This window comes from Cherax quadricarinatus, chromosome 29, assembly GCF_038502225.1.
Source record: "Cherax quadricarinatus isolate ZL_2023a chromosome 29, ASM3850222v1, whole genome shotgun sequence".
Lineage (NCBI taxonomy): Eukaryota > Metazoa > Arthropoda > Malacostraca > Decapoda > Parastacidae > Cherax > Cherax quadricarinatus.
Window position 1 is genome coordinate 30687787 of NC_091320.1, and position 10000 is coordinate 30697786.

The 10000-nt window shown below is 44.6% G+C and overlaps 1 protein-coding gene across 1 annotated transcript in view; it reads left to right on the forward strand.

The window, feature by feature from the left end:
• The window catches only part of LOC138853404 (carbonic anhydrase-related protein 11-like), a 166348-nt gene that overhangs the window by 97781 nt on the left and 58567 nt on the right, over positions 1–10000 (forward strand). The gene's annotated exons all lie outside the window — the stretch shown is intronic.

Here is a 10000-nt window from a genome sequence, read left to right on the forward strand (position 1 = left end):
CACCACTACCACCACCACTACTACCACCACTACCACTACCACTACCACCACTACCACTACTACCACCACTACCACCACTACCACCAATACCACCACTTCCACCACTACCACTACCTCCACCACTACCACTACCACCACTACCACTACTACCACCACTACCACCACTACCACCACTTCCACCAGTACCACTACCTCCACCACCACTACCACCACTACCACCACTACCACCACCTCCACCACTACCACTACCTCCACCACTACCACCACTTCCACCACTACCACCACTACCACCACTACCAACACTACCACCACTACTACCACCACTACCACCACCACTACCAATACCACCACTACCACCACTACCACTACCACCACCAGTACCACCACTAACACCACTACCACCACTACCACCACTACCACCACTGTTAACTGGACATACTTACAGTACATAAAGTATAAGACATAAGGCACTAAAGTAACAATTTAAGAATTAATAAAAACAATAGTAATGAAAAATACGTAAAAAAATATACTGAACTTAAATTCAAATTAGAATCAAACTACGACAGCAATAATTAATTACCCTTCTGAACTTAAGCAAAATCCCCTAAGTTAATTACCGAATTTCCTAACAGTTAATCCTAAACTTAAATACCAGAGAACTTGGGTTCCCTTACAAAGTTCAATTTCTCCCATAAAATAAAACCGTTTTATTTAAGTTCGGCCTAAGTTACTTTTCAAAAGATTCTTTTAATCCAAATTAGGGAATGGTGGTGTTGGTGGTGTTGGTGGTGTTGGTGGTGTTGGTGGTGTTGGTGGTGTTGGTGGTGTTGGTGGTGTTGTTGGTGATGGTGGTGTTGGTGGTGTTGGTGGTGTTGGTGGTGTTGGTGGTGTTGGTGGTGTTGGTGGTGTTGGTGGTGATGGTGGTGTTGGTGGTGTTGGTGGTGCTGGTGGTGGTGGCGGTGGTGTTGGTGGTGTTGGTGGTGTTGGTGGCGTTGGTGGCGTTGGTGGTGTTGGTGGTGTTGGTGGTGATGGTGGTGATGGTGGTGTTGGTGGTGGTGGTGTTGTTGGTGATGTTGGTGGTGTTGGTGGTGTTGTTGTTGGTGGTGTTGGTGGTGTTGGTGGTGTTGGTGGTGTTGGTGGTGTTGGTGGCGTTGGTGGCGTTGGTGGCGTTGGTGGCGTTGGTGGCGCTGGTGGCGTTGGTGGCGTTGGTGGCGTTGGTGGTGTTGGTGGTGTTGGTGGTGTTGGTGGTGGTGGTGGTGTTGGTGGTGATGGTGGTGATGGTGGTGATGGTGGTGGTGGTGGTGTTGGTGGTGTTGGTGGTGTTGGTGGTGTTGGTGGTGTTGGTGGTGTTGGTGGCGTTGGTGGTGTTGGTGGCGTTGGTGGCGCTGGTGGCGTTGGTGGCGTTGGTGGCGTTGGTGGTGTTGGTGGTGTTGGTGGTGTTGGTGGTGTTGGTGGTGTTGGTGGCGTTGGTGGCGTTGGTGGCGTTGGTGGTGTTGGTGGTGTTGGTGGTGTTGGTGGTGTTGGTGGTGTTGGTGGTATTGGTGGTTTTGGTGGTGTTGGTGGTGTTGGTGGTGTTGGTGGTGGTGGTGGTGACGGTGGTGATGGTGGTGTTGGTGGTGTTGGTGGTGTTGGTGGTGTTGGTGGTGTTGGTGGTGTTGGTGGTGTTGGTGGTGTTGTTGGTGTTGGTGGCGCTGGTGGCGCTGGTGGCGTTGGTGGCGTTGGTGGCGTTGGTGGTGTTGGTGGTGTTGTTGGTGTTGGTGGCGTTGGTGGCGTTGGTGGCGTTGGTGGTGTTGGTGGTGCTGGTGGTGTTGGTGGTGTTGGTGGTGTTGGTGGCGTTGGTGGTGTTGGTGGTGTTGGTGGTGTTGGTGGTGTTGGTGGTGTTGGTGGTGTTGGTGGCGTTGGTGGCGTTGGTGGCGTTGGTGGCGTTGGTGGAGTTGGTGGTGTTGGTGGTGTTGGTGGTGTTGGTGGTGTTGGTGGCGTTGGTGGTGTTGGTGGTGTTGGTGGTGATGGTGGTGATGGTGGTGTTGGTGGTGTTGGTGGTGTTGGTGGTGTTGGTGGTGTTGGTGGTGTTGGTGGTGTTGGTGGTGTTGGTGGTGTTGGTGGTGTTGGTGGTGTTGGTGGTGATGGTGGTGTTGGTGGTGTTGGTGGTGTTGGTGGTGTTGGTGGTGTTGGTGGTGTTGGTGGTGTTGGTGGTGATGGTGGTGATGGTGGTGATGGTGGTGATGGTGGTGATGGTGGTTGTTGCAACCCCTGAATGGGTTACAATGATTATGTATATATATGATGTATTTTACTTTTTCATTTAATTTTATATTGCTTATATTTGCGATAATAGCTAAATCGTAAATATATTGCTTTATATTCTTATTTGACTTATGTTGTTAGGATGTATATAAAATGTGCTCAGTTAGTCTTGATTGTCAAACTACTGTAATTATCGCTTGTCGCTCGTTATACTGCCGGCTTCTGAGCTGCTGTTGTCCACGTAGCTATCACGTGATCGAGGGGGGGGGTGTCTTCACCTCTTGTAAAGTATTCAGTCTGCTGGAGACTCGCTTGCTGGTTGGACAGATTGTCTGTCTGACAGTCTGCTGGAGACTCGCTTGGTGGTTGGACAGATTGTCTGTCTCATTATTCTTGTTAGTTCTGTAGAACTTTGTTCACAGAACATTGTAAAGACTTAGTGATTTTCGACGTTGTACCGAGGTTGTGTGTCACATAGACACTCTGAACATCTCAGGTCCTTAGCTATAGCTTCTGACCTAATTTTGTACTGGTTCCTGTGTATTGTCACAGTCTCGTTTTTCCTATGGGAGTTTTGTAACTTGTGGAGGATCTGCAGATGGTCCCTACTTAGTGTTATATTATTTCCCAGTTCCTGATTCTGTATCGCAGTCGCTTGATATTGCATTGCTATTGGGCTTAGCATTCTTTGTTGTTCAAGCAGACTGTTCGGGTTGCCAGTCGGTCAAGAAGTTAGTTTATTTGAGGACTTTGTCAGTCACTTGTTTAAGTCTTATTCGAGTCTTGAGACATAGCTAACTACTTAAGAGCACTTACACGCATACACACACTTGTACATATTTGTAATATCTTATTAAATGTTAATGTACCTGACGGTACTTAAGAATTATAAATGTGATATGTGCTTTCAGCACAATAATATTGAACTCGAGAGATTGATTTTATTTTGATTGATGTGATTTAATTTACTTTGATAATATACCTCTAGACAACTTATATACTTAATAAATTTATTAAATTTTATTTTCTCTAGTTAGTAGCCTACCAGTTGTAATCCTGAAGCACTATTGAATAATACAGAATTTTAATGGATAATTGGACAAGGATACTGACTACTTGTTACGAAAACCCAGTAACAGGCTGGATGCTAGAAGGGCAGTCCTTTCTAGTATTCACTGGAGATCTCTAAGCTTTTAGAATCGCGTTTTTTGTAACAAATGGGGGCCTGTCCGGGATGCTCTTGATCCAAGGTGTTGGAGAAACTGTCCGGGAGGCTCTTGATCCAAGGTGTTGGAGAAATTGTCCAGTTTGACATACTAGTACTTCTATGATCAAACACTTTGAGTACTTTCCTAATCTGAAGACTTTGAGTTTAGTCTTGTACAACATACCAGGTGGATGTATGTACCTGACTGAGTCTCTTGATCCAAGGAGATGGAAATACTGTTTATGAGTTCTAGCTTTAAGACAACCAACACTAAAATTCCTATCAAGATTATAGTTTCCCATAATCACTCTCTCGTAGTACAATTATTTTCGTGATGTATGCCAAAGTGAAACAGTTAATTGATACTCTGACTTTGTCTGAGTTAAGTACATTAAAACTTCAGACGTGTTGGCAAGTAGCCAAATATCTCGGTGTGACGTATAACAGGAATTACACCGCAGAAACTGTCAGAGCATTAATTAAAGATATATTGTTTCCTGCTCATACAGAGATGTCTGATTATGATTCAGATTCAGAAAGTCTAGTGTCACAATTAGGAAGTATGACTCTATTTGATGAAGATGAAAGAGCAACTAGAGCAGAAGTGAGCCTCGTGTCTGAGCCTAGTGTAGCTCAGTTCTCGCTCACGCCTTCCCTCACTGACACTATAGTACAGAGTATAGCTGTTAGTATGACACAGCCTAATACTAGTACAGTGTATGATACACCTGTATTTACTTATCCTAGACCAGATCTAGACTCTCCAGAGACGGCTGGACCAAGTGTCCGACCTAAGGACCGTCCAGACCATGTTAATTTCCCTACTCCTCCATTACCCACTGGTCCTATCTCTCAGGAACAGTTTGAGAGGTTTGAACGCCTCATTATGTTGCAGACTGCACAAATTGAGGCACAGAGGAGATTGAACGAAGAAGATTTCCAAAGAGAAACCTATTTTATTTCCTCTCAGCGCAATTACTAGAGCTATGTCAAAGATACAACAACCATCCTTGTCTCCTGTTGAGTTAGTGGATGACAATGATTTGGGGTTAAACATGTTGTTTAGTGACGCTCTGCGCCCAGGATCATTAACACTGACTCCCCCCGGTCATCAACCTAGTCAGGACACAACTGACGTTAAATTTCTAACTCATGATGATTTAATCAAGGATCAGTTTGTTGATCAGTCACTGGAAAGACTGAGAGATATAGCAGTTACTGAGAGTGAAGCAAAGGATCTCGATAATTGTTACTATTATAGTAACGGTGTACTGATGGAGAAAACTACATGTAAGTTGTCAGCTGATAGTGTTTCCAACACAGTCAAGCATCTCGTTGTGTTACCAGTTACATTTCGTGAACAAGCCATTGATTTTGCTCACAATAGTCCCATAGGAGGACATTTGGGTGTCAAGAAGACACTCGGTAAACTGGCAAAACATTTTACTTGGCCAAAGATGAAGGAAACAGTAGCTGATCATGTGCGACGTTGCCACGTGTGTCAAGTGACAGGCAAGCCAGCGCACACACCTCCACCTGCGCCTCTCATTCCTATCACCGTGCATGGTGAACCATTCTCACGTCTTATTATTGATTGTGTTGGTCCTTTGCCTAGAACCAAACTAGGAAACCAATACTTATTTACTATTATGGACGCTGCAACACGCTATCCCGAAGCTATTCCTATGAGAAAAATTAATGCTCGTGCTATTGTGAGAGCGCTGATGAAATTTTTCTCCCAGGTTGGATTGCCACGAGAGATACAATCAGATCAAGGATCTAACTTCACTTCTAAGATCTTTCGAGAAGCATTATCCCACCTAGGAATAAAGTCTGTACTTTCAACCAGTTATCATCCACAGTCACAAGGTGCTCTAGAGAGATTTCATCAGACATTGAAGTCTATGATGAGAGCTTATTGTGAGCATTTTTCTAGAGACTGGGATGAGGGTATACCTTTTCTTCTGTTTGCTATGAGAGAAAGTGAGCAAGAAAGTCTCGGATTTAGTCCGTTTGAATTAATATTCGGACACCAAGTGCGTGGTCCTCTCGCAGTGTTAAAAGACGTGTGGACAGGAAAATCAAATCCATCATTGAGTACTTCACCTTCATTAATGCAGCAACATTTGACAGCCGCTAGAGAGCTAGCTTCGAAAAACCTAGTTTCAGCCCAAGCTAGAATGAAGCAACATTATGACAAGCGTGCTGTCCCTCGTTCTTTTAAAGCAGGAGATAAGGTGATGGCTAGGAAATTAGTACCAGGTCATGCTCTACAAGCCAGGTATGATGGTCCCCTGGAGGTAGTGAAAAAGCTTAGCGACGTAAATTATTTGGTACGTACGCCTGGGAAAAAGAAATCTAATCATGTGTACCATGTTAACCAGCTTAAGGCATACTACGCTAGTCCTCTACCTACTACTTCTATTCTTCCTAGGACAGAGGAAGAAAACGTCAGTCTACCTGACATCTCTAGAGGTATAGAGGTGCGTTTAGAAAATTCTGTGACTCTACAGTCACTAGACGATTTTCTTAGTAACCTTGGGATTGATAGAGCTGGTGATATTAAAAACATGATTTTGCATTTCCCTGAATTGTTCGGTGATGTTCCTAAACGTTGTACTCTGGGGGTACATGACGTTGATGTACAGGGAGCATCACCCATTAAGCAATCACCATATAGGATGAGTCCAACAAAGCATAAAGCATTGAGAGAAGAGGTTGATTTTCTGTTATCTCACGGACTTATTGAACGCAGTAAAAGTCCATGGGCATCTCCCTGTATTTTAGTGCCTAAACCTGACGGTAGTTTCAGGATGTGCACTGATTACAGGAAAGTGAACTCTGTCACCTTGCCTGATGGTTATCCTCTACCTCGCATTGACGACCTTATTGACCGTGTGTCAGGAGCCCAGTTTGTCAGCCGTTTAGATCTCTTACGAGGCTATTATCAAGTCCCACTTACTGAACGTGCTCAAGAAATATCTGCTTTTACTGTTCAAGATGGATTATTTAACTACCTCGTCACCCCCTTCGGCCTATGTAACGCGGCTTCTTCATTCCAGCGTATAATGAACGAGTTGACCCACAACTTAGAAGGAGTAGAAGCCTATCTTGACGACTTAGTGGTGTACAGTGACGAGTGGGAACAGCACTTGACGCGTCTCAGAGCATTGTTTGAGAGACTGGCGCACTACAACTTCACTGTTAACTTAGCTAAATGTAGTTTTGGTCAAGCCAAGATTACCTATCTAGGCTTTTGTATCGGCCAAGGTGAGGTTGCTCCTATTGAGGCTAAGGTTCGTGCAATTTCTGAATTTCCAGTGCCACTGGATAGGAAAGGAGTACAGAGATTCCTGGGTATGGCAGGATATTATCGCAGGTTCTGTCCAAACTTTTCTCAGATTGCAGCTCCTCTCACTGAGCTTACTAGTAGCAAAGTTCAGTTCACCTGGACTAGAGATTGTTCAGACTCGTTCAAAAGGTTGAAGCGCTTGCTATCCTCTGCTCCTGTGTTGAAGAGTCCTAATTTCAATCTTCCCTTCTTTTTACATATAGATGCGAGTGGTTATGCAGTGGGCGCTGTGCTGCTCCAACAGTCAACATCCACTGACATTCTCCATCCTATATGTTACTATTCATCTAAGCTTAAACGACACCAGAAAAATTATGCCACTATTGAGAAAGAGGCTCTAGCTCTTGTGGTGTCTTTGGAACATTTTGACGTGTATTTGGGCACTTCCCCATTTAAAATTAACGTTTTTTCAGACCACAATCCACTCACCTATATTAATACCATGAAAAGTAAAAATGCTAGGATCATGAGGTGGGCCCTCAGAATCCAACCATATTCTATTAGCATAAAACACATAAGTGGTCATTGTAATGTAATTGCTGACGCTCTGTCTCGTCCTTAATAATTATCAATTACATTAAATTAACGTAATTTTATGCCCAAATACCTTTTGTTACTTGCTATGTCAAATTCAGTAAAGTAACTTAATCCCTCCAGCCCATATTAACTATATATACTCATGTCATGTCTAATTATTATATTTATATATTCACAGTAATGTTGTGTGAGGAGGAGACAAGCTGAGTGTTGAGTGGGTAGTGTCGTGTGGGAGAGGTACTGCGTGACGCAACACTGTCCTGTCGCAGACCCCCCCCTCTTCACTACACACCTTAAGCTGTTTCATACTCAGATGTTCATACTGCCTCGCATTCCACAACCACTACTTAAGAGTGGAATGCAGTCTCCTCTACTATGATCGAGCCTCAACGTGCCCTCCTTTTCAGCGCTATCCTGTCTCTACACTGATGTATATAACCACGAGTATGCAGAAATACGATACTGTGTACTGCCCTAGTTAGGGGCATATCCGAGTGACGGACGCTGTGAAATTGTAGAAGTGCTTGGCACAAGAGAGACTCGTTAATATTTATTTTGATAATATTGATATGAGTAACCAGAAATAATGTGAAAGACATTCATGCAACTCCTAGTGCGACCCTCTGTCGTGTTGGGGGGGGTGTTGCAACCCCTGAATGGGTTACAATGATTATGTATATATAATGTATATTACCTTTTCATATAATTTTATATTGCTTATATTTGCGATAATAGCTAAATCGTAAATATATTGCTTTATATTCTTATTTGACTTATGTTGTTAGGATGTATATAAAATGTGCTCAGTTAGTCTTGATTGTCAAACTACTGTAATTATCGCTTGTCGCTCGTTATACTGCCGGCTTCTGAGCTGCAGTTGTCCACGTAGCTATCACGTGATCGAGGGGGGGGTGTCCTCACCTCTCGTAAAGTATTCAGTCTGCTGGAGACTCGCTTGCTGGTTGGACAGATTGTCTGTCTGACAGTCTGCTGGAGACTCGCTTGGTGGTTGGACAGATTGTCTGTCTCATTATTCTTGTTAGTTCTGTAGAACTTTGTTCACAGAACATTGTAAAGACTTAGTGATTTTCGACGTTGTACCGAGGTTGTGTGTCACATAGACACTCTGAACATCTCAGGTCCTTAGCTATAGCTTCTGACCTAATTTTGTACTGGTTCCTGTGTATTGTCACAGTCTCGTTTTTCCTATGGGAGTTTTGTAACTTGTGGAGGATCTGCAGATGGTCCCTACTTAGTGTTATATTATTTCCCAGTTCCTGATTCTGTATCGCAGTCGCTTGATATTGCATTGCTATTGGGCTTAGCATTCTTTGTTGTTCAAGCAGACTGTTCGGGTTGCCAGTCGGTCAAGAAGTTAGTTTATTTGAGGACTTTGTCAGTCACTTGTTTAAGTCTTATTCGAGTCTTGAGACATAGCTAACTACTTAAGAGCACTTACACGCATACACACACTTGTACATATTTGTAATATCTTATTAAATGTTAATGTACCTGACGGTACTTAAGAATTATAAATGTGATATGTGCTTTCAGCACAATAATATTGAACTCGAGAGATTGATTTTATTTTGATTGATGTGATTTAATTTACTTTGATAATATACCTCTAGACAACTTATATACTTAATAAATTTATTAAATTTTATTTTCTCTAGTTAGTAGCCTACCAGTTGTAATCCTGAAGCACTATTGAATAATACAGAATTTTAATGGATAATTGGACAAGGATACTGACTACTTGTTACGAAAACCCAGTAACAGGCTGGATGCTAGAAGGGCAGTCCTTTCTAGTATTCACTGGAGATCTCTAAGCTTTTAGAATCGCGTTTTTTGTAACAGTGGTGTTGGTGGTGTTGGTGGTGGTGGTGTTGTTGGTGGTGTTGGTGGTGTTGGTGGCGTTGGTGGTGTTGGTGGTGTTGGTGGCGTTGGTGGCGTTGGTGGCGTTGGTGGCGTTGGTGGCGTTGGTGGCGCTGGTGGCGTTGGTGGCGTTGGTGGCGTTGGTGGTGTTGGTGTTGTTGGTGGTGTTGGTGGTGTTGGTGGTGTTGGTGGTGATGGTGGTGATGGTGGTGTTGGTGGTGGTGGTGTTGTTGGTGGTGTTGGTGGTGTTGGTGGTGTTGGTGGCGTTGGTGGCGTTGGTGGCGTTGGTGGCGTTGGTGGTGTTGGTGGCGTTGGTGGCGCTGGTGGCGTTGGTGGCGTTGGTGGCGTTGGTGGTGTTGGTGGTGTTGGTGGTGTTGGTGGCGTTGGTGGCGTTGGTGGCGTTGGTGGCGTTGGTGGTGTTGGTGGTGTTGGTGGTGTTGGTGGTGTTGGTGGTGTTGGTGGTGATGGTGGTGTTGGTGGTGTTGGTGGTGTTGGTGGTGTTGGTGGTGTTGGTGGTGTTGGTGGTGATGGTGGTGTTGGTGGTGTTGGTGGTGTTGGTGGTGTTGGTGGTGTTGGTGGTGTTGGTGGTGTTGGTGGTGTTGTTGGTGTTGGTGGCGTTGGTGGCGCTGGTGGCGTTGGTGGCGTTGGTGGCGTTGGTGGCGTTGGTGGTGTTGTTGGCGTTGGTGGCGTTGGTGGCGTTGGTGGCGTTGGTGGTGTTGGTGGTGCTGGTGGTGTTGGTGGTGTTGGTGGTGTTGGTGGCGTTGGTGGTGTTGGTGGTG